Here is a 23847-nt window from a genome sequence, read left to right as displayed (position 1 = left end):
CGGACTGGCGCGGCCGCGCTGCCCGCTGCGGGTCAACCGTGTGGGGCTGGGGCGTGCGCCCAGAGCCTCGTCCGCTTCTCAGAGCATCACCTGGACTTCAGTCCTGGATCCTCCCTTGGTCAAGTTCATGAGAGGTGTCCAGGAATCTTTTAGGCTGGAGGAACAAAGATTAAAAGTGCACTGTTGGCTGAGAACTGGAAGGAGCCCCCAGACCAGGCAGAGTGCAGTGGATTTCAACTTTCCAGGGCCAGGGACACTTGGAGAAGTTACTAAAATGTTGGTTACACACCTCGTAAAAAAATATAGACGCACACATCACACTCTGCCTGCAGTTGCCGGTGGAGATTTCAGAGACCTTGAAGCATATTGGAGGACCTCTTAGGGAAATGAAATAGTTTCTTTCTACAGGTATTTTGAAACTGTAAACAAACGAAAACTAAAGAAAAAAAAATTCTTTTCCATTTGCTTCTAATGAAATTGTACAATTAGTGGTGTTTACTTTGGAAAAGCATATAACATCTCTACTTTGCGGTCTCCTTGCTAAGTCTTTTAAGTGTTGAAACACTTCAAGGGGTAAACAGAAATAAGGGAGTTCAGAGTCTTTCAGAAGGTTTGGAGCAAATAGTTAACCTCTTTAGAATCAGCCATTTTGCCAACTCCATTTCCCAGGGAGATATCGCATGACTTCCAAATAGCTTTTCCTCCTAATGCCTTTCAGCTGCCCATCCTTCGCATAATTTATTTCCTCCTTTTGTAAAATTTTCTGTTTCCGAATAGATTGATAAGCTCTCTCTGGTCACCATCAGGTTTGGGGTTGAAATAATTTAACACAATTTCACTCTGAAGTAGCTTTCTTCCTCTTTTCTTCATATTTCGATTATCTATAGTCAATTATCACCCTGCTTTATTTTAACTCTTTATTTTCTCCAAGTACTCCTATTGAATCTTTTAAAATTAGACATTAAATATAATCTTTTCACTTGTCAATAAGAAAACTGAGCCTTATTGATGTGTAAAATGTGAACACATTTTTCTCAGAGGCAACATTAGTGTTGACCCTGTGAGTCCTTGCTTCCCCAATGTTGAAGAATAACACCGGAGAAGCACAAGGAGGCAAGGTCAGAGTAGAAATTAGAAGTTTATTAAAGGACAGCAGGAAAGACTTCTCCCGGAGGAAGAAGGGGACCCAAGAGGTGGAATCCATGGAAGTGGTTTTCGGTGATGGAATGTAGGTGGGAAGGCTGGGGGGGTGGGACACAGGTGGGCCAAAGAAGTAGTCTGGGCACTTCTGAGTCGCATCTTCAAGTTTGCTGTTCATTAACATTTCTTTGGGATGGACTATCCTCAAATCTGTTGGGGGCTGTTTCCTGGACTTCATTAACATTCTGAGAGTTGCTCAACTTTTCCGGGAATTCATTCTCAACATGGCCTCCATTTTAGATTTCACTCAATATTAGACCCAATTTACCTAACTACACCGACTACCTAATTTTAAATCTGGCTTCATTAGGGTCCCCAGGAAAATCTCTTTGCCCCATAATGTATCTGCATTATGGTGCCTGATGTGAGATTAGAACAGATTCAATAGAAATTTTCTGAAATATGTAAGAGTTCTTGGTGTCATCGCACCTCCTGTTGTCCTAAGTTCCAAGTGCTAGTACTCATCTTATTGCCCCAAGAATTCCAAGATAGAATTCATTAATTTTACTTTAACCTCATGTCTTCCCTGATAGCCCAACTCCCACTCCTTCCCCCTTTCCACCTCTTCTTTCAAAACTTTAAAGTATCTAACCACCTAAATTAACTTCCACCTGGTCCTGAATCAAATTTATCATCATTTCCATCATCCTACATTAACTGCGTTTAAAAAGCAAAGAAATCTAATTGGCTCTCTCCCATATGCTATGTGAATTAATACAGTTTATTTTACAGATGCACATTTGCCCTTGGAATTTCAGTCCTCTCAAACTGCAGTGAAATAAATTGGACATTATAGGATATTTTAAACATTCAAATCAGAGGAAAACAATTTATAGGTCTTCAGAAATAGAAGGGAGAAAAAGCACAGTGGGTGGAAGAGAAGGGCATAGGGGAGGCTCCATAAAGTAACCTATGTTTGAGGGGTGCCTCAGAAATAGCATTCCCTGAAGTAGGAGTGGGGAGTCTAGAGACCAAGCCAATTCACAATCAGCACTTACTGAAAGCTGTGGTTTACCAAGCACTGATTTTGAAATTTAAATCCTGTCCTTTCCTTCTTGAAACCCATATGAGATAAGATATTTTAATAATTAGAACATTTTATGAGAAGTACATTAATGAATGAGCACACGACTTGGCACACAGAAAAAGGAACTCTTCTGCCTGAGATGTCAGGAAAAACTTCATAGAGCATGTTTTACAGGGATCCTGAAAAATCTTTAGACCCCAAAGGAGGCTTAAATTAAAAAAAAAAAAAAAAAAGGATAAACGTTAAGGAGAACATTTTCCCAGGCACACTAGAACCATTTGGCAAATTCACACACACAGAATTCGGGCAGACCTGGAGAAAAAAGCACCATGGTGCATGAATAATACTGTGTTCAGGGAATGGCTGGTAGTTCCAGGCTGCTGCCCACGTGATGCGGAGAAGGTGGAGCAGATGGGCTCTTAGCAAAGCAGGTGTTCAGAAAGTACCTTCTTGGATATGTTAAGGAGAGAGTCTTTCCCTTTTCAGGTGAAGGTGAAGTATTGGAGATTTTTAAGCCAGAGAGTTAAAAGGGGTGGATTAGGATTTTCAGATCGTTTAGAGGTACCCAGAGAGGGAGAAATTGAAGCACACAATGAGTTAAGAGCATTGTGTAAAGAATGAAGATCAAACAAGACAATGGCAGGCCTACAAGATCACCAGCAGCCTTGAAAGATGCTCAAGGGACTGGTAGGTACTGACTTCCAGCTTTGCAGCCTGGGATGGCTGTGCTTTTAAGGGCAACAGAGATCACTGGGGAAGGAATACTGAGAAGAGGGGAGGGACTTCATTTGGTGTCACCCCAAATTTTAACAAAGGCACAATCTCTTTTCTCCTTCCAATTGTAAATGAAGACACCGGGATTCTATAAGCAAAGACTGTGAAACTAGTTGCAGGTATATTTCCCATTAACATGGACATTTTCCCAGGCACACTAGAACTGAACCATCTGGAGAATTCACATATGCAGATGTTGGACAAACCTGGGAAGAAAAGACTATGGTGAACTTGCTTCTGGGCTTTCAACCTCCCCTGCTCCTACTTCCTCTCCACTAATACCTTCTATTCTACCACCTTCCCTTTTCCACCCCCCATTTTTTTAAAACAAAAAAGGTTGACAGCCATTAATATTTCATCATAAACCAAGGCATACTATCATAAGTAACATCCTAGAGTGTGTGCTTTCAAATTATTTGTCTTTATGGAATAAAAGGCTGACTCTTGTGAGTTTTAGGAATCAGGTGAAAAATATTTCAGCAGAAGAAAGAGTTCATTTTCTTGTCTCTTGGTTTATTCTGCTGGTTTGTCACACTGCCTGTCAAAAATGCCTTGACTTTATACAGACCAAATAAGAGGTTCAACTTCTCAGGAACTGGAATTTATCTAAATCCTCACTTATTAATATGAGAATGTATAACTACTGGTGAAATGTGTAGCTTCTATAACAAAAGCCACATTTATTGAGTGATAAATCATGTTCCAGGCACACTACTAACTGTATCACATTCATTCTCAGGTAGAGGTCTCATAGAATGTATTATTTTATTTCCATTTTACAAATAAACCAAGGCACAAAAAAGTTAGATAACATTCCCAAGGCTATGCCAGAAATTAGAAAGGGCAGAATTTGAGCCCAGACAGCCTGGCTACAGCACCTCAGTCTTGATCAATGTGATAAAATACTCAGATAGAATATTTTAAGTATTCAATGAACACTAAACAAAAATACCTAAGTCCCTGAATCTAAGATAATATGTGAGTTTGATTCTGGAAAAGATGAAAAAGCAGGGTACCTGAGTCCTCTATATCTTGTTTACACTTTTCCTGAAGTCCTAGGGCAGAAGCTGATGATGCCAGGGACTTGGGAAGCAATGGGGACAGTGGTTTTTAGGATATCCCTCTCTGGGCCAGTGTTTAATATTCTTGACTAGGACCTCAGCCAAGTTGTAAGCTTCTGGGTTTTTTAAAAATATTTTTTAGTTGTTGATGGACCTTTATGTTATTTATTTGTAGTGCTGAGAATCGAACCCAGTGCCTCACACATGCTAGGCAAGCCACAACCCCAGCCCCAGTTGTAAGCTTCTTGAGGATCTTGAGGATCCTTCTCTGTCTTTTACTACTCTCCTCTGGTGGTTTATTTACTTAATCACTTTTGCTAGCTAGAAATGTGTGCTTTTAGTTCAAAATATTTTTCATGTTTTATAACAAACTGCATCAGAAGGTAGTGAGATTCTCATCCCCGGTGTACGTAGCCTAGATTAAGATAGAATATTATGGAAAGATTTCCTACATAGGATTGAGGGAAAGGATTAAAAAATCTCTAAGACCCTTTTCCACTTTATAATTCTGTATTTCACATCCTTGATATATTTTAAGTAATAACTTGAATGTAAATATAAATATATCTATTTCATTTATATAATCCTAATGTTAATTATATTAGTATGATTATTACCTTTAATAAATACTAATATGAATGAGTATATTTCTGATGATTCACTCTGGTATAATATGTCAAAGACAATCTCAAAATTAAAATACACACCAAGGAGGGTATGGCAGTACACACTTGTAATTCTAGCTCCTAGTAATGCTGAGACTGGAAGATCACAAGTTCAAGGCCAGACTGGGCAAATTAGCAAGATCCTATCTCAAAAAATAATTAATTAGTTAAGCACATCAAACTACTCCCAAACATTCTAAAACTTCTCTATTTTCTGCTGACCTTATTTGATTTTATATAAAAAAAATTGTAACTGCATATGGGAAAATAACAGATTTTCTAGTTCTACAATGAATTAATTTTGTCTAATATGTAAGTTAAAGGAAAACAGAGCCAGGTACAGTGGTGCACACCTGTAATGCCAGCAACTCAGAAGGCTAAGGCAGGAAGATCTCAAGTTTGAGGCCAGCTTCAGCAACTTAGGGAGGCTCTAATCAACTTAGTGAGACACTGTCTCAAAATAAGAAAAAAAAGTTAAAAAGAGTTAGGGATGTGGCTCAGTGGTTAAGAACCACTGGATCCAATCCCTGATACAAAAAGAGAGAGAGAGAAAGAAAGAAAAATAGAATTCTTCAGTTTAAACAGAAACAAAATCATGAGCCATGAAAAAAATATGAAGTAGAAATGCTAAAATTATTTTACTTTCTTTTGGCATCAACATTGTTCCAATTTTTCTTAGTAAAAGCAGATATAAAATCCACCTATTTATATGCTGCCAAATTATGTAAGACCTGACATAAATTAATCTCTGTGAAATCACATTTGAATACAATGTGATTTCAATATTACCTTTTTTCAATTGTTTTAAATCTCTGAACACTAAGCATCTTTTTTTTTTTTTCTGAAACATCCCAAACCATACACCTACATAATTTCTAAAACTGGCAAATTGGGAAAAATTTGGTAACAAAACTTATAAAAGTAATTCTTACATCTGTTTCTTTAGAGTCTCATGTTCCTGATGACTTTTTCCTTCTAAAATGATTTGCCAACCTTGGAACTTCTCAGTGTTTTCCCTGACTCCCAGTATATTTACAGTGTGTGCCTCAGGAAGAAATATACAGCAACTATTTCCTTCTGTACCCAAAAGAAAGCACGGAAGTTAGAGAACAAAAACGCAAGAAGAGTAGGTCTGTGATTAAGCTATGTGGAAAGGATAAGTTTTAAATCTTTTTTTTTTTTTAGTAAAAACCTATTCTCTCCATCATACTTTCTTAAAGTAATTGTTTGAAAGTAGAAATGTAGCCTCTGCTCCAGAGATTGTGTATTATGTAAATTCAAACAGCTTTAACACACTATTGGTGGTGTCAAAATAATATTGAAATAAATACATTAAATGAAGACATTTAGGAGTTCCTTGTGGGCATTCCTAATCATAAAATTTTGCCTATGCTTTGAAAAGATACATTGTGAAGACATTCATACCAATTTCCATGTCACAAAATCACTGAAGAGATGATGTCTAGGGCATCTGCCTCATACATAATAATTGCTAAGCACATCTTTGCTACTGAATTAAGACAGACTGTCACAGTTACATTGGAATCATGAAACAGAATTTCACAAACATCCATAGATTCTCAACTGTATTGGCCACCCACAAGGAGTTTTTCGAAACAACTGATCTCCTACAAATTGATTGTGTAGGCAGCAAGAAATGTGGAATACGTTTCATATTTTTAAAAATTAAAAACTTTTAAATTAAAAAAAAATACACACACAGAAGAAAAATGGTCAGGGAATTCAATGGCCAAATACAAAATGGCACCAGACCAACATGAGCAGTAATTTGAGTTGGGTTAGGGTTAGACAGCGCCCAGATGATGGCAGTTTAGACAGGCATGGCAGTTACTGTCTGGGGGATAGGAAGAGGGCTGGTAAAATTTCTTTATTCTTCACTCAGGAATTCAGACTGTCATTTCCAACTGGTAGAAAATGGTCAGAAAATCATAATACTGCTTGCTGAGTTATGTTATCTGATTTTCAGAATCTTTTATTAAAAAAAATATTTATTTTTTAGTTTTAGGTAGACACAATATCTTTATTTTTATTTTTATGTGGTGCTGAGGATTAAACCTCATGCATACTAGGCAAGCACTCTACCACTGAGTCTCAACCCCAGCCCAGATTTTCAGAACATTTATCTGAGCACAAAGTATTCCAAGATATTTTCCGATGCAAATGAAAGCTCCTGAAAGACATAAATGCAGAATTAGTGGTATGGCACCTTGGCCTGTAATGATGGATTTGATAGACATATGAGGACAAATAGTGCAATGTGACTATATCAATTGCTACCACTGCTGTATCACCCATGGTGCGCTCTTAAGGCAGAATAAGGATTGACTGACCCTTCTCAAACACATTCCTATTATGGATAAAAAACAAATAAAATTTGGGACGAACTGGAGTAATAACTAAACAATAATAATATGATGGAAATCATGTCTGTGGTTTGTTCATTGCTTACTGTGTGCCAGGTACGAAGCATTTACTTTGTTACCTCATTTAACCATGGATTCTATTAATACAATCATCTTACAGAAAAAGGAAATGACATTTCAATAAATTAAGTAGTTTACCAAGAGGTAGCATACAACTGAGTGGGGATTTAAATACAGGGGGTTTTAGGGTATAGAGCTCACATTGCTAGCCATAGCAGCCCCCTAGACCTGAGTCCAGCCACACAGACTAACCCATGGATGGACTAACGTACTTCTTTTTTTTTTCTTTTTTTTTATTGTTGGTTGTTCAAAACATTACATAGTTCTTGATATATCATATTTCACACTTTGATTCAAGTGGGTTATGAACTCCCATTTTTACCCCGTATACAGATTGCAGAATCACATCAGTTACACATCCATTGATTTACATATTGCCATACTAGTGTCTGTTGTATTCTGCTGCCTTTCCTATCCTCTACTATCCCCCCTCCCCTCCCCTCCCCTCCCCTCTTCTCTCTCTACCCCCTCTACTGTCATTCATTTCTCCCCCTTGTATTATTTTTCCCTTTCCCCTCACTTCCTCTTGTATGTAATTTTGTATAACCCTGAGGGTCTCCTTCCATTTCCATGCAATTTCCCTTCTCTCTCCCTTTCCCTCCCACCTCTCATCCCTGTTTAATGTTAATCTTCTTCTCATGCTCTTCGTCCCTACTCTGTTCTTAGTTACTCTCCTTATATCAAAGAAGACATTTGGCATTTGTTTTTTAGGGATTGGCTAGCTTCACTTAGCATAATCTGCTCTAATGCCATCCATTTCCCTGCAAATTCTATGATTTTGTCATTTTTTAATGCAGAGTAATACTCCATTGTGTATAAATGCCACATTTTTTTTATCCATTCGTCTATTGAAGGGCATCTAGGTTGGTTCCACAGTCTTGCTATTGTGAATTGTGCTGCTATGAACATCGATGTAGCAGTGTCCCTGTAGCATGCTCTTTTTAGGTCTTTAGGGAATAGACCGAGAAGGGGAATAGCTGGGTCAAATGGTGGCTCCATTCCCAGCTTTCCAAGAAATCTCCATACTGCTTTCCAAATTGGCTGCACCAATTTGCAGTCCCACCAGCAATGTACAAGTGTACCCTTTTCCCCACATCCTCGCCAGCACTTGTTGTTGTTTGACTTCATAATGGCTGCCAATCTTACTGGAGTGAGATGGTATCTTAGGGTGGTTTTGATTTGCATTTCTCTGACTGCTAGAGATGGTGAGCATTTTTTCATGTACTTGTTGATTGATTGTATGTCCTCCTCTGAGAAGTGTCTGTTCAGGTCCTTGGCCCATTTGTTGATTGGGTTGTTTGTTCTCTTATTGTCTAATTTTTTGAGTTCTTTGTATACTCTGGATATTAGGGCTCTATCTGAAGTGTGAGGAGTAAAGATTTGTTCCCAGGATGTAGGCTCCCTATTTACCTCTCTTATTGTTTCTTTTGCTGAGAAAAAACTTTTTAGTTTGAGTAAGTCCCATTTGTTGATTCTAGTTATTAACTCTTGTGCTATGGGTGTCCTATTGAGGAATTTGGAGCCCGACCCCACAGTATGTAGATCGTAGCCAACTTTTTCTTCTATCAGACACCGTGTCTCTGATTTGATATCAAGCTCCTTGATCCATTTTGAGTTAACTTTTGTGCATGGCGAGAGAAAGGGATTCAGTTTCATTTTGTTGCATATGGATTTCCAGTTTTCCCAGCACCATTTGGGACTAATGTACTTCTAACCAGATCTATCGTTTTTCTCCTTTTGCTGTTAGTGACAGATGTTTCTACCACAGACATACCTTAGAACATTGTTTTATTGTGCCACAGAAGAGAAAAACAGTTAATGATTGAAGATGGTTTATAATCTGTTTCACTCCCTTAAAGGTTACGTCACTGGTTTGTTTGGTTTTTTTGTTTTGTTTTTGTTGTTGTTATTGTTTTTGGTACTGGGGATTGGACCCAGGGGTACTTAACCACTGAGTCACATCCCCAAACCCTTTTTTTATATCCTATTTAGAAACAGAGTCTCACTGATTTGCTTAGGGTCTTGCTAAATTGCTGAGGCTGGCTTTGAACTCAAATCCTCCTGCCTCAACCTCCCAAGCCCCTGGGATTACAGGCATGGGCTACGGTGCCTGGATCTTCACCGTTTTTAACTATGATTAACAAATACAGATAGTGAACTGTTAATGATAAAGCTATTGTGTGGTTATATTACAGACATTTCTTATCATTTCTTTTCTTATTAAAGATAGCTTTTATGCTTGACTGAAAATCCAACATAAAGAGAGAAGTTCCAGTATATTTACAGTGTGTGCCTCAAGAAGAAATGCACAGCAACCATGAGGAAATATTTTAACTTAACATCTTCCTTTCCTTCTGTTGAAGGTTTTAAGCATTGAAATTATATTGAATTTTAGACTCCATTTTTCTCTTTTACCAGTTTCTGAACTCTTTGAAATTGGGGTTATATCTATGCATGTTTATGTCTCCAGCACTTAGCAACTTTATGCTAATGACAAATGTTAATCAACATTAAACATATTTAATGAATATATAAATCATATTACCTATATTGATAACATGTAGGTCAAAATCAAGGAATAAATAAAAGTAAATCATGTGAACACTTTAATATGAATCTGGAAATAAGGAGAGATGATTTTTCACACACCAAGCATTCACCCTGCATTATTTCATGAACATGGAAATGCAGATATCTATTTTACATACTCATTTTATATTCTTTATATATATGCCCAGAAGTGGGATTGCTGGACCCTATGGTATTCTATTTTTAATGTTTTGAGGAACTTCCAGACTATTTTCCATAAGGGCTATACTTAATTTACATTCCCATCAGCAGCACACACATACAAGGGTTACTATATCTTCCCCCAAACTTCTTGTTTTTTTATCTTTTTTATCATAGCTGCTCCAATAGCTGTGAGGTTATAACTCTTTGTGGTTTTCATTTGTAATTTCTTGATTAGTGATGCTCAGCATTTTTTTTATATACCTGTTAGATATTTTATGTCTTCTTTTAAAAAAATGTCTATTTAGGAACTTTACTCAACTTTTAAATGAGTTATTTGTTTTCTTACTATTAAGTTGTTTGAGTTCATTATATGTTTTGGATATTATTCCTTACCAGATGGTAAATGTTTATCAGATGTATGGTTTGCAAATATTTTCTCTAATTTTGTAGATTGTCTTAACTCTTTTGTTTCCTTTGCTGTGGACAAGTTTTTGGTTTTCTTGATATTTTTAGTTGTGGGTGGACACAATATCTTTATTTTAGTTATTTATTTTTATGTGGTACTGAGGATTGAACCCTGTGTCTCATATATGCTAGGCAAATGCTGTACCACTGAGCCACAACCTTGTCCCAAGTTTTTAGTTTAATGTAGTGTCATTTGTTTATTTTTAAGCGGCCTATGCTTTGGGGGTCATATCTAAAAAAACTTTTGCCCAGGGGCTAGGGTTGTAGCTCAGTGGTAGAGCACTCACCTACTATGTGTGAGGCACTGGGTTTGATCCTTAGCACATAAAAATAAACAAAGATATTCTGACCATCTACAAGTACAAAAAAACATTTTTTAAAATATTGCCCAGATTAATATCACAGAGCTTTCCTCCTGTCTTCTCTTCTTCATTTTTTTTTTTTTCTTCTGTAGCTGGGGCTTGACCCAGGAGTGGTTCACCACTGAGCTACAATTTTTTTTTTTTTAATTTGAGACAGATCTTGCTAAGTTGCTGATACTGATCTCTATCTTTCTATTCGCCTGCCTCGGTGATTTCAGGTGTATGCCATTACACCATTACACCTAGCTCACCTGTTTTCTTCCAGCAAATATACAGTTTCAGGTCTTTTTTAAAAAAAATATTTTTTATTTTTAGTTGTAGTTGGACACAATACCTTTATTTTTATGTGGTGCTGAGGTTCGAACCCAGGGCCTCGCACATGCTAGGTGAGTACTCTACCGCTGAGCCATAACCCCAGCCCCAGTTTCAGGTCTTATGTCTAAGTCTTCAATCCAATTTGAGTTTATTTATTGTGTGCTGTTAGGTACAATTTCATTTTTCTGCCTAGACATCCAGTATTGCCAGCTCCATTTATTGAAGAGACTCTCTTCTCCCATCACATCTTCTTGACATCTTTACCAAAATCAATTGACTATAAATGCAGGCACTTATTTCTGGGCTTTTAATGGCTTTCAAATCATTCAACAGAATGTCTCACGTGAATTATTATTATAACTCATTATAATCTCAAAATTACCAATATTCATAATTTCTACATTTAGGACCTTGGCAACTTTGTGTTGCTATTCATGAAGGCAGATAGCATACAGGTAACCAAGGCAATAACCTAACTATTGTTTTATTGCTGGTGTTTTTGTTTTAATGATCTTTCCTCTCCAGGATGACTTCCCCTTGGGAGTATGGTAGAGGGAGAGGTCAAGGTTAGGAATCCAATTACCTACAAGCTTTACTATAATACTATTGTAGCAAAAAGGCATGCACCTCAGAATTCCTTGCCATTCTATTTTATCACTTTACTTTGCAATTAAGAAATAACTGAAAGCATTACTTCAGCATGCATATAGGAAAGTAGATTTCTGATTTACAAATTCCCAAGTTTTATTATGCTTTTTTAAAGGAGCAACTGCTTATATATGACCAGACTGAACTATTTTCCACCATATACCATGTATATCCTGTAGGTCCTGGAACAGTAGCAGTTGAAAAGCCCTAATATCAAGATTTCCATTTCTCTAAAACTAGCGGCCAGGGGATTATTACAGTCCTGCTTCTTATTTATACAATATAGACCTGTATGTATATCACAGACTTGGAAATGAAAGAAGAGTCAGACCATTGAATTCTCCATAGCCTACCTATGTAGTTCTTCATCAAACAGCAATGCACAGGACTTTCTCTTAATGTCTTGTTTGCTTTTGTTTTCTTGTAAAGTGAGATCTTACCAAATCCTTGAGTCAGGATCTGTTGGGTGTTCCTGTGAAGGTAAAAAAATAATGACTGCAGCAAGAAAAAGAGTTGGATGTGTCATGAATTATGACTCTGTTTATACTCCTATTTTAACCTTAATCATTTGTTTAAACAAAAAATTCTGCATCTCAGTCTCCACATTTGTGTGTGGATTATAAGCATCTCGATTTCTCTCAGGCTCAGTCAACACTTGCATTTGTTGATCCTCTTAGTCAAGGACTAAACTCTTGCATTAACAAATACTTATCCTTTCAATGCAAATACAAATGGAACTGTGATTCATAAACTTTCCAACTAACACCTCTGGTCTCATTTACTAACATTTTTGTTTAATCTTAAGTAAAACTTAATGACAGGCTGATCATTTATTTAAAACTTTCTCCTTTATCTCTCAAAGGCTTATCTTTTCCTAATGTTTGGTTTAGGTGGCTGATACTGTTGATTTTACCTTTAAAATGTTTTTATACCCCCACCTGGGACACAGTAATATAGCCACTACACTAGATTGTGTTCTAGATCATGTAATTTCCTCCTCTGTTTTTGTTTTTGGTTTTTTTGTTTTGTTTTGTTTTTTTTGCTCCCTCACACATGGGGATGGATAAGATTAGGATTTATTTGAAAGCATGGCATATTCATTCACTTTGGTTTTCCTGTAGAAACCAGTGTATTTTCATAGAAAACACAATACTAACTCTCCCTTTCTTTATACCACATCTGAATTACAGCCTCCTTGTGAATGAGTACCATAATTCCTTCATTCCCTGGACTTTATCAGAAATTGTGAGCAAGCAGAACTGTTAAATGCATCTCTCACAATAATCAAGTCCAATAGAATAACCAGCAAGAATTTGCAAAGTCAATTTTTTCTCATTCTCTAATAACAACAATTTATTCACATACTTATTACTTGGTAACTTTGAATCCTTTTAAGAAGTCAATTATACTGTAATGTCATAAAACAGAAAAAAAAAAAAAAACCTCAGAATTTCTAGGTATCATTTTACCTTGGTAAGTCTGCCTGAAAGATGAATAAAAGAGTGTGATTAATGAATCTAATGATCTAAGCTGAAGAATATTGAATTCCAAGTAAATTTTCATGCAAAGTCTTTGCCCATTAACCAGGTAGAGAACACATTTAATTGATTATCTGGATGTTAAAGATTTTCCCAGTTACAGGCCTTTGCCCTGGTAATGGTGTGCCAAGTCCTAAGAGAGCAGCAAGCGTTAGATTCTATCACACTGTGGGTACTTCAATCAGACTTTAAAGGACAGAAAAGTTGCCCTGGAGACAGTGACAGCTGAGCTGAGAATGCCCAGAAGTCAGAAGAGCATCTTATAGTCGGGTTGCTTGAGGTAGCCCTGGGTGGCTGAAGTAGGGGAAGTACAAGAGAAACCTGTGAAAACAGAGAAATGCAGAGTTATTAGGAACCAGACCACAAAGGGCACAAAGAGGTGGACTCTACTGGAATCTGAACCAGGTTGTCTGGGTTCAAGTCCTGATCAGACTCCCACAAGCTGTGTCTTGATAACTGTAGGGGTGCTGAATCATTCTATTATCAACCAGGCTCACCTGGGAATTGTATTTCACATTCTCTTTCCATGAATAGGTCTCTGTTAGCAATGGCCAAATAAGAAAATTGTACAAGATTTAGGAGGTTGATGTGAAACAGTGGGCACCACTATCAGAAATCATCACATTTGAGTAAAGAACAGACACAGGGGTACCTGGAGGATCCTGGCTTCTCACTCTACTCTGTTCTACTTCCAACTCTTCTCAACTCTGCCTCCTCTGACCAGGAGCAGCCCTGGAATCACCAACAGATGCTTGACTACAGATCCACAGAGGCAAAGACTTCCTGCCAGCAACCTCACAGTTCCACTTGGTGGCTAGATCTGCTTGACTTTTTGTATTGACTGGCTATGACCTCTCCAATTTTCTCTTTAGGCCCTCCTTCTCTCATAACTCCTAATGCTATAAATATATGCATGCTGTAATAAATTCTTTATCTCCTAGCTCACAGTGGATCTGTTTCCCTGACAAATCAGACATACTGCTTAGCCTCTCTGTGCCTCAGTTTCTTTATGATAGAAGAGGACAACAATGGTTATACAAGTATCCGCTTTATGGGATTGTCTTGAGGAAATGATGCATGCTTACTAAATGACATCTATTTCAAGAGTTCATACTTTACCTATTTACATATTTATATATATGTATATATTTGTGTACATTTACTATATGAGAAGTTTAATTGAGAAATTTTGAATTTTAAAACATTTGTATTAATTCACTCCAAAGTAGCAATAGACGTTCACATATTGACATAAATTACACATTTTATGAAAAATAACTTTTCCAAAACAAAAAAAAAATAGAGATCAAAACAATATTGTTTTTCTTTTTTATAAATTTTTAATATCTGGCTTACTGGAAGACAGTTAGAGTCCCATACCTGTTACTCCATTCAATTCATTGTGGTTCCATACATCACAAAGCCTCTGGAAAACTCCACAGTATGCTCATAAGTATGTGATTGCAAAAATGACAAATAACACCTCAGACTTACTATGAAAACAATTTTGACTTTGCAGATCCCCAGAAAAGTTCTCGGAGAACCCAGGACTGCTGTACCACACTTTGAAAACCACTATTATTCATGAAGTCATAAGGGCTGATGGTTGAGATTGGAGCATAAATTCTCATCTTTAGGGAATGAATACAGGGCAGTGGGTGACTGGGAGTTAGAGTGACAGAAGCCCACACCATGAAAAAGCAATTCAGAAACAAAGATACACAGCTGGCCACTAAGTATACAAAAGAGTACATTCTTTCTAGTAATCAAATTAAGATGAGACATTTTATGTAACAAACTGTCAAATAAATGTAATACTATTAATTGCTAAAATATATTCAGTGCCTGCTATGTGCCAGACTTTTCTTAAAATTTTAAATGTGTCATCTATTTATATAACCCTCTCAACAATCCTAAGCAGCAGTCTCTATTGATTGTACAGATGTGGAGCCTGGGGTATGGAGACAGCTAGTAAGTGATAGATACACATTTCAAACTGAGTCAGGCTACCTCCAAAACCCACACCCTCCCATACTTTGCTATACAATCTTTGCAATTAAAAAAATAGATTTACAGAATACATAATTATAAACAATTAACAACATTATATTTATAAATGTGTGTATCATAAATACCAAGTGATGATAATATTGTTAAGAGCATGAGAACATGAGTGTTTATGAGCACAGATCAATATATAAATTTGTCCAACCTTTCTGCAGAATATTTTGGTGATCCAGAATAATAAGCTTGAAATTTTTCATGCCTTTTTAGTCTAGCAATTCTGTTTATATTAATGATATATAGTGTATTAATATTTTATTAATTTTTAGTAATTAATCATAAAAGTAATTAGACATAGCCAAATATTTACATGGCAATGATCACAATTTACCATGTGTATACTATTGCCTCTGGCAATAGATATTAAAGACTGGTTGGAAGTATGTTTAAGGAAGCAATCAGACACACAGTTTCCATCCCCAAAACCACTTATCTATTTAACTCTTTCTTCCTTACTATTGTGAAAAAGAAAAAATAAAGTAAAATAAAAACAGAAATTCATCCTGAGAAAAGGGCAAAAACAACAAATAATCTATAAACTAGGGCAAAGGACAGTTAGCATCAGGGTCCCAAATAAATGTTCATATTCTGAGTGCAGAGACATCCCACCACCTTCTCCCACCCAGGTTCCTAGTGCTGGCCCTGTGGCCTGTATTCTCTGGGAAAGACATTGAAGAGCTGAATGCTTTGGCAATTTACCCTACCTTGGGAAACTTCTCTGTCTCATCCTGAAAATGGGGATAATAGTAACTACTTAGAAATTTTTGGTGATTGTATGGATATTAGCATAATGCCTTCAATGTAAATGATTAACTGAATAATTTATTTTTAGAAAATTTTTGTTATAATTGTTTTTATAATAGAGTGAAACTCAGTAATTTCTCCACTTATAAATTCATATTTGCTTCGCCTACTTAAGAATAAGCTTCATGCGTGTAAGGTAGATGGACTCTTTGTTATTTTATCTCCAATATTTCAGATAGTATCTGACCTTAGGAGTATAATGAGTATTTGTTTACTACTGAATGAGTAAATGCTTATCTGATGATTAATTATCCATGGGGCCAGTATCAGGTAGTTGAAAGACAAAGGAACCAGAATATACAGTTCTAAATTCTAGGTTAAAGAAATCAACACAACCTCTCTGGACCTCAGTTTTGTTTTCTGTTAACTGTAAAGTTGAACTGAGATTTCTAAAGCCTTTTCCAGAAACAACCTCTAGCACCTGATAGCTTGCTTTGCTCAAATTGAGTGAGCAAGCTGAATAAACTGAATGTTAGGCTGAGAAAAGAAAAACCAACAATATAATTCTGTTGCTTAAAAACAAATCAAAACTATGAGAGATACCAACAAACCAGAAATCCAGCACAAAAACATCATTTTTCCCAATATAAGTTTAACAAAATTATATCTATAATCCTATTACTATAAATCTGAAAGATCCAATATAGGATATTATCTATTTATTAGCATGAGATGAAATACAAAAAGGAATTAATATTCTAGAAAACCAAGTTAGGTTGCTCTTGCATAATACTTTCAAGATTTTGTCTCATTCTTGATTTTTATCTTTTGTTTTTTAAAGAGAAGGGGTCCTACTTTGTTGCCAGGGCTGCCTCTGATAACTGGGCTTAAGTGATTCTCCTGCCACTGCTTTGGGCTCCCAAATAGCTGGGGATACAGGTGTGTGCCAACGTGTCTGTCTTCATAGTTGATTCTTTTAATTAGAAACCATTTTATATTTCCAAATGGGATGGGATGATTCAAATCATACATGGTAAAGTTAATTTTTAGAGGTTGACAGTTTTAAGAAAATAAACATGCATATTTACTTATTGAAATCACTTTACCTCCAACCCTTGGAAAACAAAAGATAAAAGCAGCAGAAGGAATCTTCTTGTGCCAGGCTTTTATAATAATGTGGATTTCTGCCTCTGTTAATGTGGCTGATTGTGCCTATTTTGAACTGTAAAACAATATGCTGTTTCCTGTCCATTTCGCTTTATGGATATGGCCAATATGACTTTGTTGTTGAGGCTCAATTTCCTAGAAAATGTAGTAAGTCATGTTTAAAATTAAAATTAAAACTTATCTAAGTATTCTCAGAATAACAGAAGCACCAGAGAGGAAACAGTAAATCAATTAAAGAAACACTGAGCCCAAGTTGTTACATTATCTTGGTTGAGCTGGAAACTTAATCTTTCTGCAATGGATGGCCTAATTTACTACTAGAATCCTTTGTTAGTGATAGAAAACATTTCTCTTGGTCCCATAGTGATTAAATATATTATAGCAAGCTTCTTTTTTATTTCTCCAAGAGCTCAAGCTATTTTAAAATCAACTTTATTGAAGAATAATTTTCATATAATTTTTTCATTGAAGTGCCTAATGCAATTAATTTTGACAAATGTATAAAGTAGGTTAAGTATCATCACAATCATAGAGCATTTCTAGAAATCATTTTTTTAAAATATCCATTATTTTTCAGTTAAATATTTTGAGAATATTTTGTAACACCATATTCAATATATGAATATAATACATGAATGAAACAGGCTCTGGTCTCTAGTTCTTGTGGTAATAATAGTATCACATGTGTTAAAGAACTTAGACCGCACCAAGACAGGAAGGATAATGAGCCCAGCAAGACCTGGGGCTAGAAGACTAACTTAGATTACACAGTTCCAGAAATCCACAGGAAAGGAAACTGGAAGGATATTAACATGTTTTAATGCCTACCTTGTGGCACTCTATGTATATGCATTCTCTAAATTACATATTTTACTTAAATAATGTGTGGCAGTATAGAATAATAGCCAAATGCTAAAGCTGCATTTGGCTATTATTAAATTCTTAACTCTGCCACTCACTGGTTTTGAAATCTCGAACAAGTGTCCACAATCTCTATGCTTAGTTTGAAACTCATAAGAGTTCTTCCCTCACAGATCTAGTATAAATAAATGAGTTTGTATGGGTGAAGCTCTGAGAAGAGTGCCTAGATGTAGGAAGAACTCAGTAACTGTCAACTATTGATTTTCATTAATCCTGTGATAGCCCCATGTGAAAGTATATTTATCCTCAATTCACAGATGGCAAAACTGAAGTACATATTTAAATACCTTGTAGGGTCATGCATTCAGCAAGTTGCAAATTTTAATTTGAAAACAGTTCTGTCAAACTCCACATATTGGTTGATTAAGTATCAGTGAAAAGAGGGCAGGGACAGTGTTTTAGTCAGCTTTTTTGGCTGCTGTGACTGAAAGACCCAACCAGAACAAATGTAGAGTAGGAAAAGTTGATTTCAGAGGTCTCAATCCATAGACAGAAGACTCCATTCCTCAGGGCTCAAGGTAAGGCTGAAACATCATGGAGGAAGGAGATGGCACAGGGAAGCAGCTTACATGGTGATCAGAAAGCAGAGAAAGAGAGACACTCTATTCACCAGATACAAATATATACCCCAAAGCCATGGCCCCAATGCCCATCAAATCCAGCCACACCCCAGCCTTCAGTTACCATTCAATTAATCCAATTAGGTTATTAATTCACTGATTGAGTTAAGGCTCTCATAACCCAATCATTTCTTCTCTGAACCTTCTTGCATTGTCTCACACGTGAGCTTATGGGGGACACCTCACATCCAAACCATAATAGACAGTCATGAATCTGTTCATCTTCCATTCTTCCTTGAAATCTTCTCCCTTTCCCTTCCTAGCACCTCAAAAAACCCGAACTGTCATGATGTTATGGAGCACCATCCAGATCACACCTTAGGACCAAGGCACCTCTCTTCTCTCCCCTCTTGCATTCTGGAGTTACAATCTAATAATTAGGCTGCTTACGGCTCACAACTTCAACCTTCTATGAATTACTGTTGGTCAAAGGTAATGGCCACATCCAAGGTGATAGGAGCTTTAGGAGCTGCTTACATCTGATCACCAATTACAGTGGGGTTTTAAAAGGCTCTAGGCCCCCTTGCTTCAATCTGAGACAATTCTGAAGGACCAGCAGAGCTTACTGTGGGATCAGCTGAGGTGTCAGTTGCAACTGATTTCTCTCCTCTCCCCAGTCATGCTTTTCTCTCTTCCTTACAGGTGTAGCTCCAGAAGACAGTCCCAAGAAATCTGCTACACAGGAAACCTAACCCAGGACTTGGTCCTCTAAGAGGTCCTGGGAAGACACTCCATAGTAGGGCTTTGGAAGGGGGGGTTAACTGGGGGAGTACCAGAAGTGCCTGGCTGGCTGTAGCAGCACAACTGTTCACCAGCAATGATGGAGCATAAGGTACTGGTGGGAGCGACTGTGTAAAAGCTGCTCTTGTCACAGGCATTTGAGAAACATAGAGGAGATACTGGCTATGAAGACCATGGAACTGGATGTGTGTTGCTGGGTTTATTGATACATTTGAAAAAGACAGTGGTTATTAATCACCAACTTAAAAGATGCAAGTTGGAGACTATCCTTGGAAAAATGTAAAGGAGGTGCATGTGCAGCCAGAGGGCAGGAAAAATGCAGGATCAGAAGGATCAGACATCAGACTTAATCATAAAAGAAGTGAAGTTTGGACTTTGCACTCTCACGTCTAGCACATCTACTTGATTCCAAGTGTTTTAATCAGCTTTTTCATTGCGGTGACCAAAAGACCTGACAAGAACATCTTAGAGTAGAAAATGTTTATTTTGGCTCCCAGTTTCAGAGGTTCAGTCTATGCTTGGCTGACTCCCTAGCTCTGGGCCTGTGGTGAGGCAGGACATTGTGGTGGAAGGACATGGCAAAGGACAGCAGCTCAGGACATGGCACCAGGAAGCAGGGAAATTCCACTCACCAGAGACTAAATGTAAACCCCAAAGGCATGCCCCAAAGACCTACCTCATCCAGGGACACCCTACCTGCCTATAGTTAATCCATATCAATGGATTAATCTACTGATAAAGTTACATTTCTCATAATCTAATAATTTCACATCTGAAATTCTGCATGGTCCCACACATGAGTTTTGGGGAAATATCTCACGTCTAAACACCATAGCACCAGAGCCCTGGTTGGGAATGATTGAGATTTGGGATGAGGACATTAGGGTCAATGACTTCAAGAATTTTGAAATCTCAGATTCTGTTGAAGACTTAGAGCCTACAGAAGGGACCCACTCCTGTCTGTTGAAGGCTTACCCTCCTAACTTTCCCTAAAGATGAAGCAGAAGTCTTTCTGCCTTGCAGGAAACATATATTCCAAAGGATGGAAATAATCCCTATAAAAGTTCAGGAGCCTGTAGCATTAAGGATACCCACCTCTAAAATAAAAGACAACTTGATGCATGTCATATGTGACACCACAAAGAAAGAAGAACAACACTTTATCAGCCTTTTCAGATTTGGGGACAACTTACCAGTCACCATCCTCCTTTCTTATAATATACGCCATATGATCCTCCAGTTTGGATCCTAAAGTTAATCAAATTGATCCTAAAATTAAATTAAATTGATAACTCGTTTAAAAATACTCAAGGAGTTCTAATTGATGTGAAAAGGAAACTAATTTATAATAAATTAGTGTGTGTGTGTGTGTGTGTGTGTGTAAATTCTTTGGTTCAACTATATTTAAAGACTGAATTGGAAGATGGCAGACAGATCTAGGCAGCAACCTTCAACTCCTCCACAGCCCAGAAATGAAGCAGTGAAAGAAGAGCTGACCAGAGAGATGGGTGACAGAGTAAATGCTCCCAAACTCAACATCACTAGACAGTCTGAGATTTGGAGAGACATGGATTTTGGTTACTGGAGCAGAAAATAAGAACAGAATTCCTTGACCCCAGAACTCTCACCAGGGTCAGGGCAGAGAGGCAGGAGAATAACAAAGAGAGAAAAGAGGGAGAGGAAAAGCCCATGGGCTTACTTGCTTAACAACAGTTGGAAAGAACAGCAGACCAAGATAAAATGGGATGGGAGCAGCAAAGACAGTGAAGGAGAACAGAGTTTAGCCCAAATTGTAGGCTGGAAACTGTGCTGGGCAGGGACCATTTTGTAAAGTCTAAAACTAGCCAGACTCCCTAGAAGAAACTAAATCAATACAGCTGCTCCCCACCTACAGATAGTAGCAAACAAAACCACAGGGAATGCCTCTGAAATGGGTTGTTTCAGAAATCTGTCTAGAAGGAACTTGAAGAGGGATGGCTATTAGCTGAGGACTATTGGAACATCCCCCCATCCCCCCCATACCCCCGCCACAGCAGACAAGGGGAGTGGGGTGGAGCTGACCCTAGAGTTAATCACTCTAGAGGAGTGCTAAGCCCAACCCAGGGCTCTCCATAGCCTCTGTAGGAGTCAACCACACTTTACCCCAGTCATGGTGATGGGTGAAAGCCCAGTGATCTACACCAGCCATATGCAGGCTTTTGTGCCACAGACCACTCACCTGTAGCCTATATTCAGAGGCCCCCACTTGAAGACAGCCACCAAGCTCTATGCTGCTGTAAAGAAGCCCCTGCCAAAGGAAGGAGGTGCTTAGATTCCATAGTAGTTCACAATAGTCCTGAGCCCTGCATGCTGACCCCCTATACTCCCCCCACAAAATGTGCAGCAGACACAGCACCCTTCAAGCACATAGGCTTGGACTCCTGGGGATAAATAAGAACCCACTGGTGAGAAATCCATAGCAACCAAGGAAGTAGCTCCTGTGCCCCAGCACCTCTAGGCAGGCCTCCAGCGGCAAGCTGCAGAGCTTCTGGTTAACTCAATTCTCATTTCCACACATAGACCCACAGAGGACGATTTCTGAAGATAATCCCAAGCAGACAGCAAAGAACCTTAGTGCATACGCAATGACTGTATACCTCACAAAAGGGCTTACAGAGGAACATCCTACAGCCACCAGCCACCAGCAGACTTCTAGAACTAACTGATCAACAAAATTATCAAAGTAGCAGGACACAAAATCAACATTAATCAATCACTTTTCTACACTTCAATAATAAGTCTGCTGAAACAGAAATCAGGGAAAGTATTTGATTCACATTAACTTTAAAAAGTACTTGGGAAAAATCTAACAAGGAAGTAAAAGATCTGTATAATGAAAACTCTAAAATACTGAACAAATTCATTGAAGAAGACCTGAGAAGATGGAAAGACATCCCATGTTCTTGGTTAGACAGAATTAATAGCATCAAAATAGCTATAACTACCCAAAGCACTATACAGATTCAATGTAATCCCCATCAAAATATCAATGTCATTCTTCACAGAACTAGAAGAAACACTCCTAAAATTCATTTGGAACAATAAGAGACCTAGAATAGCCAAAGTAATCCTGGGTAAAAAGAGCAATGCAGGAGGCATCAAAATACCTTATCAATCACAATCATACTACAAAGCTATAGTAACAATCAGCATGGAATTGGTATCAAAATAGACATGAAGACCAATGGACTAGAATAGAAGACACAGAGGCAAACCCACATACTTATAGTCATCTGATACTTGACAAAGGTGTCAAAAACCCATTTTGGAGAAAAGATAGCCTTTTTAACAAATAGTGCTGGGAAAACTGGATTTCTATATGTAGAAGAATGAAACTAGATCCCTATCTCTCTCACTGCACAAGTCAAATCAAAGATTTAGGAATTAGACCAGAAACTTTGCAACTGCTAGAAGAAAACATAGGGTGAACACTGCATCATATTGCTGCAGGTACCAACTTGCTTAACAAGATCTCTAAAGCTCAAGAAATAAAACCAAGAATCAATAATGGAGATAGCATCAAATTAAAAATTGTATACAGCAAAGGAAACAACAAAGAGTATTAAGAGAGAGCCTACAGAATGGGAGAAAAATTTTGCCAGCTACTCCTCTGATAGGGGATTAATATTCAGAATATATAAAGAATATATAAAAAAACTTAACACCAAAAAAATAACCTGGTCTGGGCTTATAGCTCAGTGGAAGAGTACTTGCCTCACATGTGTTTGATTCTCAGTATCACCTGGGTTAGATCTAATGTGGGTTAGATCCTCAGTGCCATGTAATAAAAAAATGTTTAAAAAAATTTTAAAAATAACCTAATCATAAATGGGCAAAAGAACTAAATAGACATTTCTCAAAAGAAGAAACACAAATGGCTAATAAATATATGAAAAAATATTCAACATCCCTAGCAACCAGGGAAATGCAAATCAAAACTACACGGAAATTTCATCTCACTCCAGTTAGAATAGCAATAATCAAGAATGCAAACAATAGTAAATGCTGGTGAGGATGTGGGGAGAAAGGTACACTCAAAGATTGTTGATGGAATTGAAAGTTAGTACAACCACTTTGAACAGCAGTGTAGTTATTCCTCAAAAGTCTAGGAATGGAACCACCATATGACCCAGGTGTCCCACCCCTTAGTTCTTATCCAAAAGAGTTAAAATCAGCATATTATAATGTTACAAGTACAAAAATGTTTATAGAAGCACAATTCACAAGAACAAAGTTATGGAAGCAGCCCAACTGCCTGT

This window comes from Marmota marmota, unplaced genomic scaffold, assembly GCF_001458135.2.
Source record: "Marmota marmota marmota unplaced genomic scaffold, marMar, whole genome shotgun sequence".
Taxonomy (NCBI): Eukaryota; Metazoa; Chordata; class Mammalia; order Rodentia; family Sciuridae; genus Marmota; species Marmota marmota.
The sequence above is the reverse complement of the archived record's forward strand: the minus strand, read 5'-3'. Positions refer to the sequence as shown.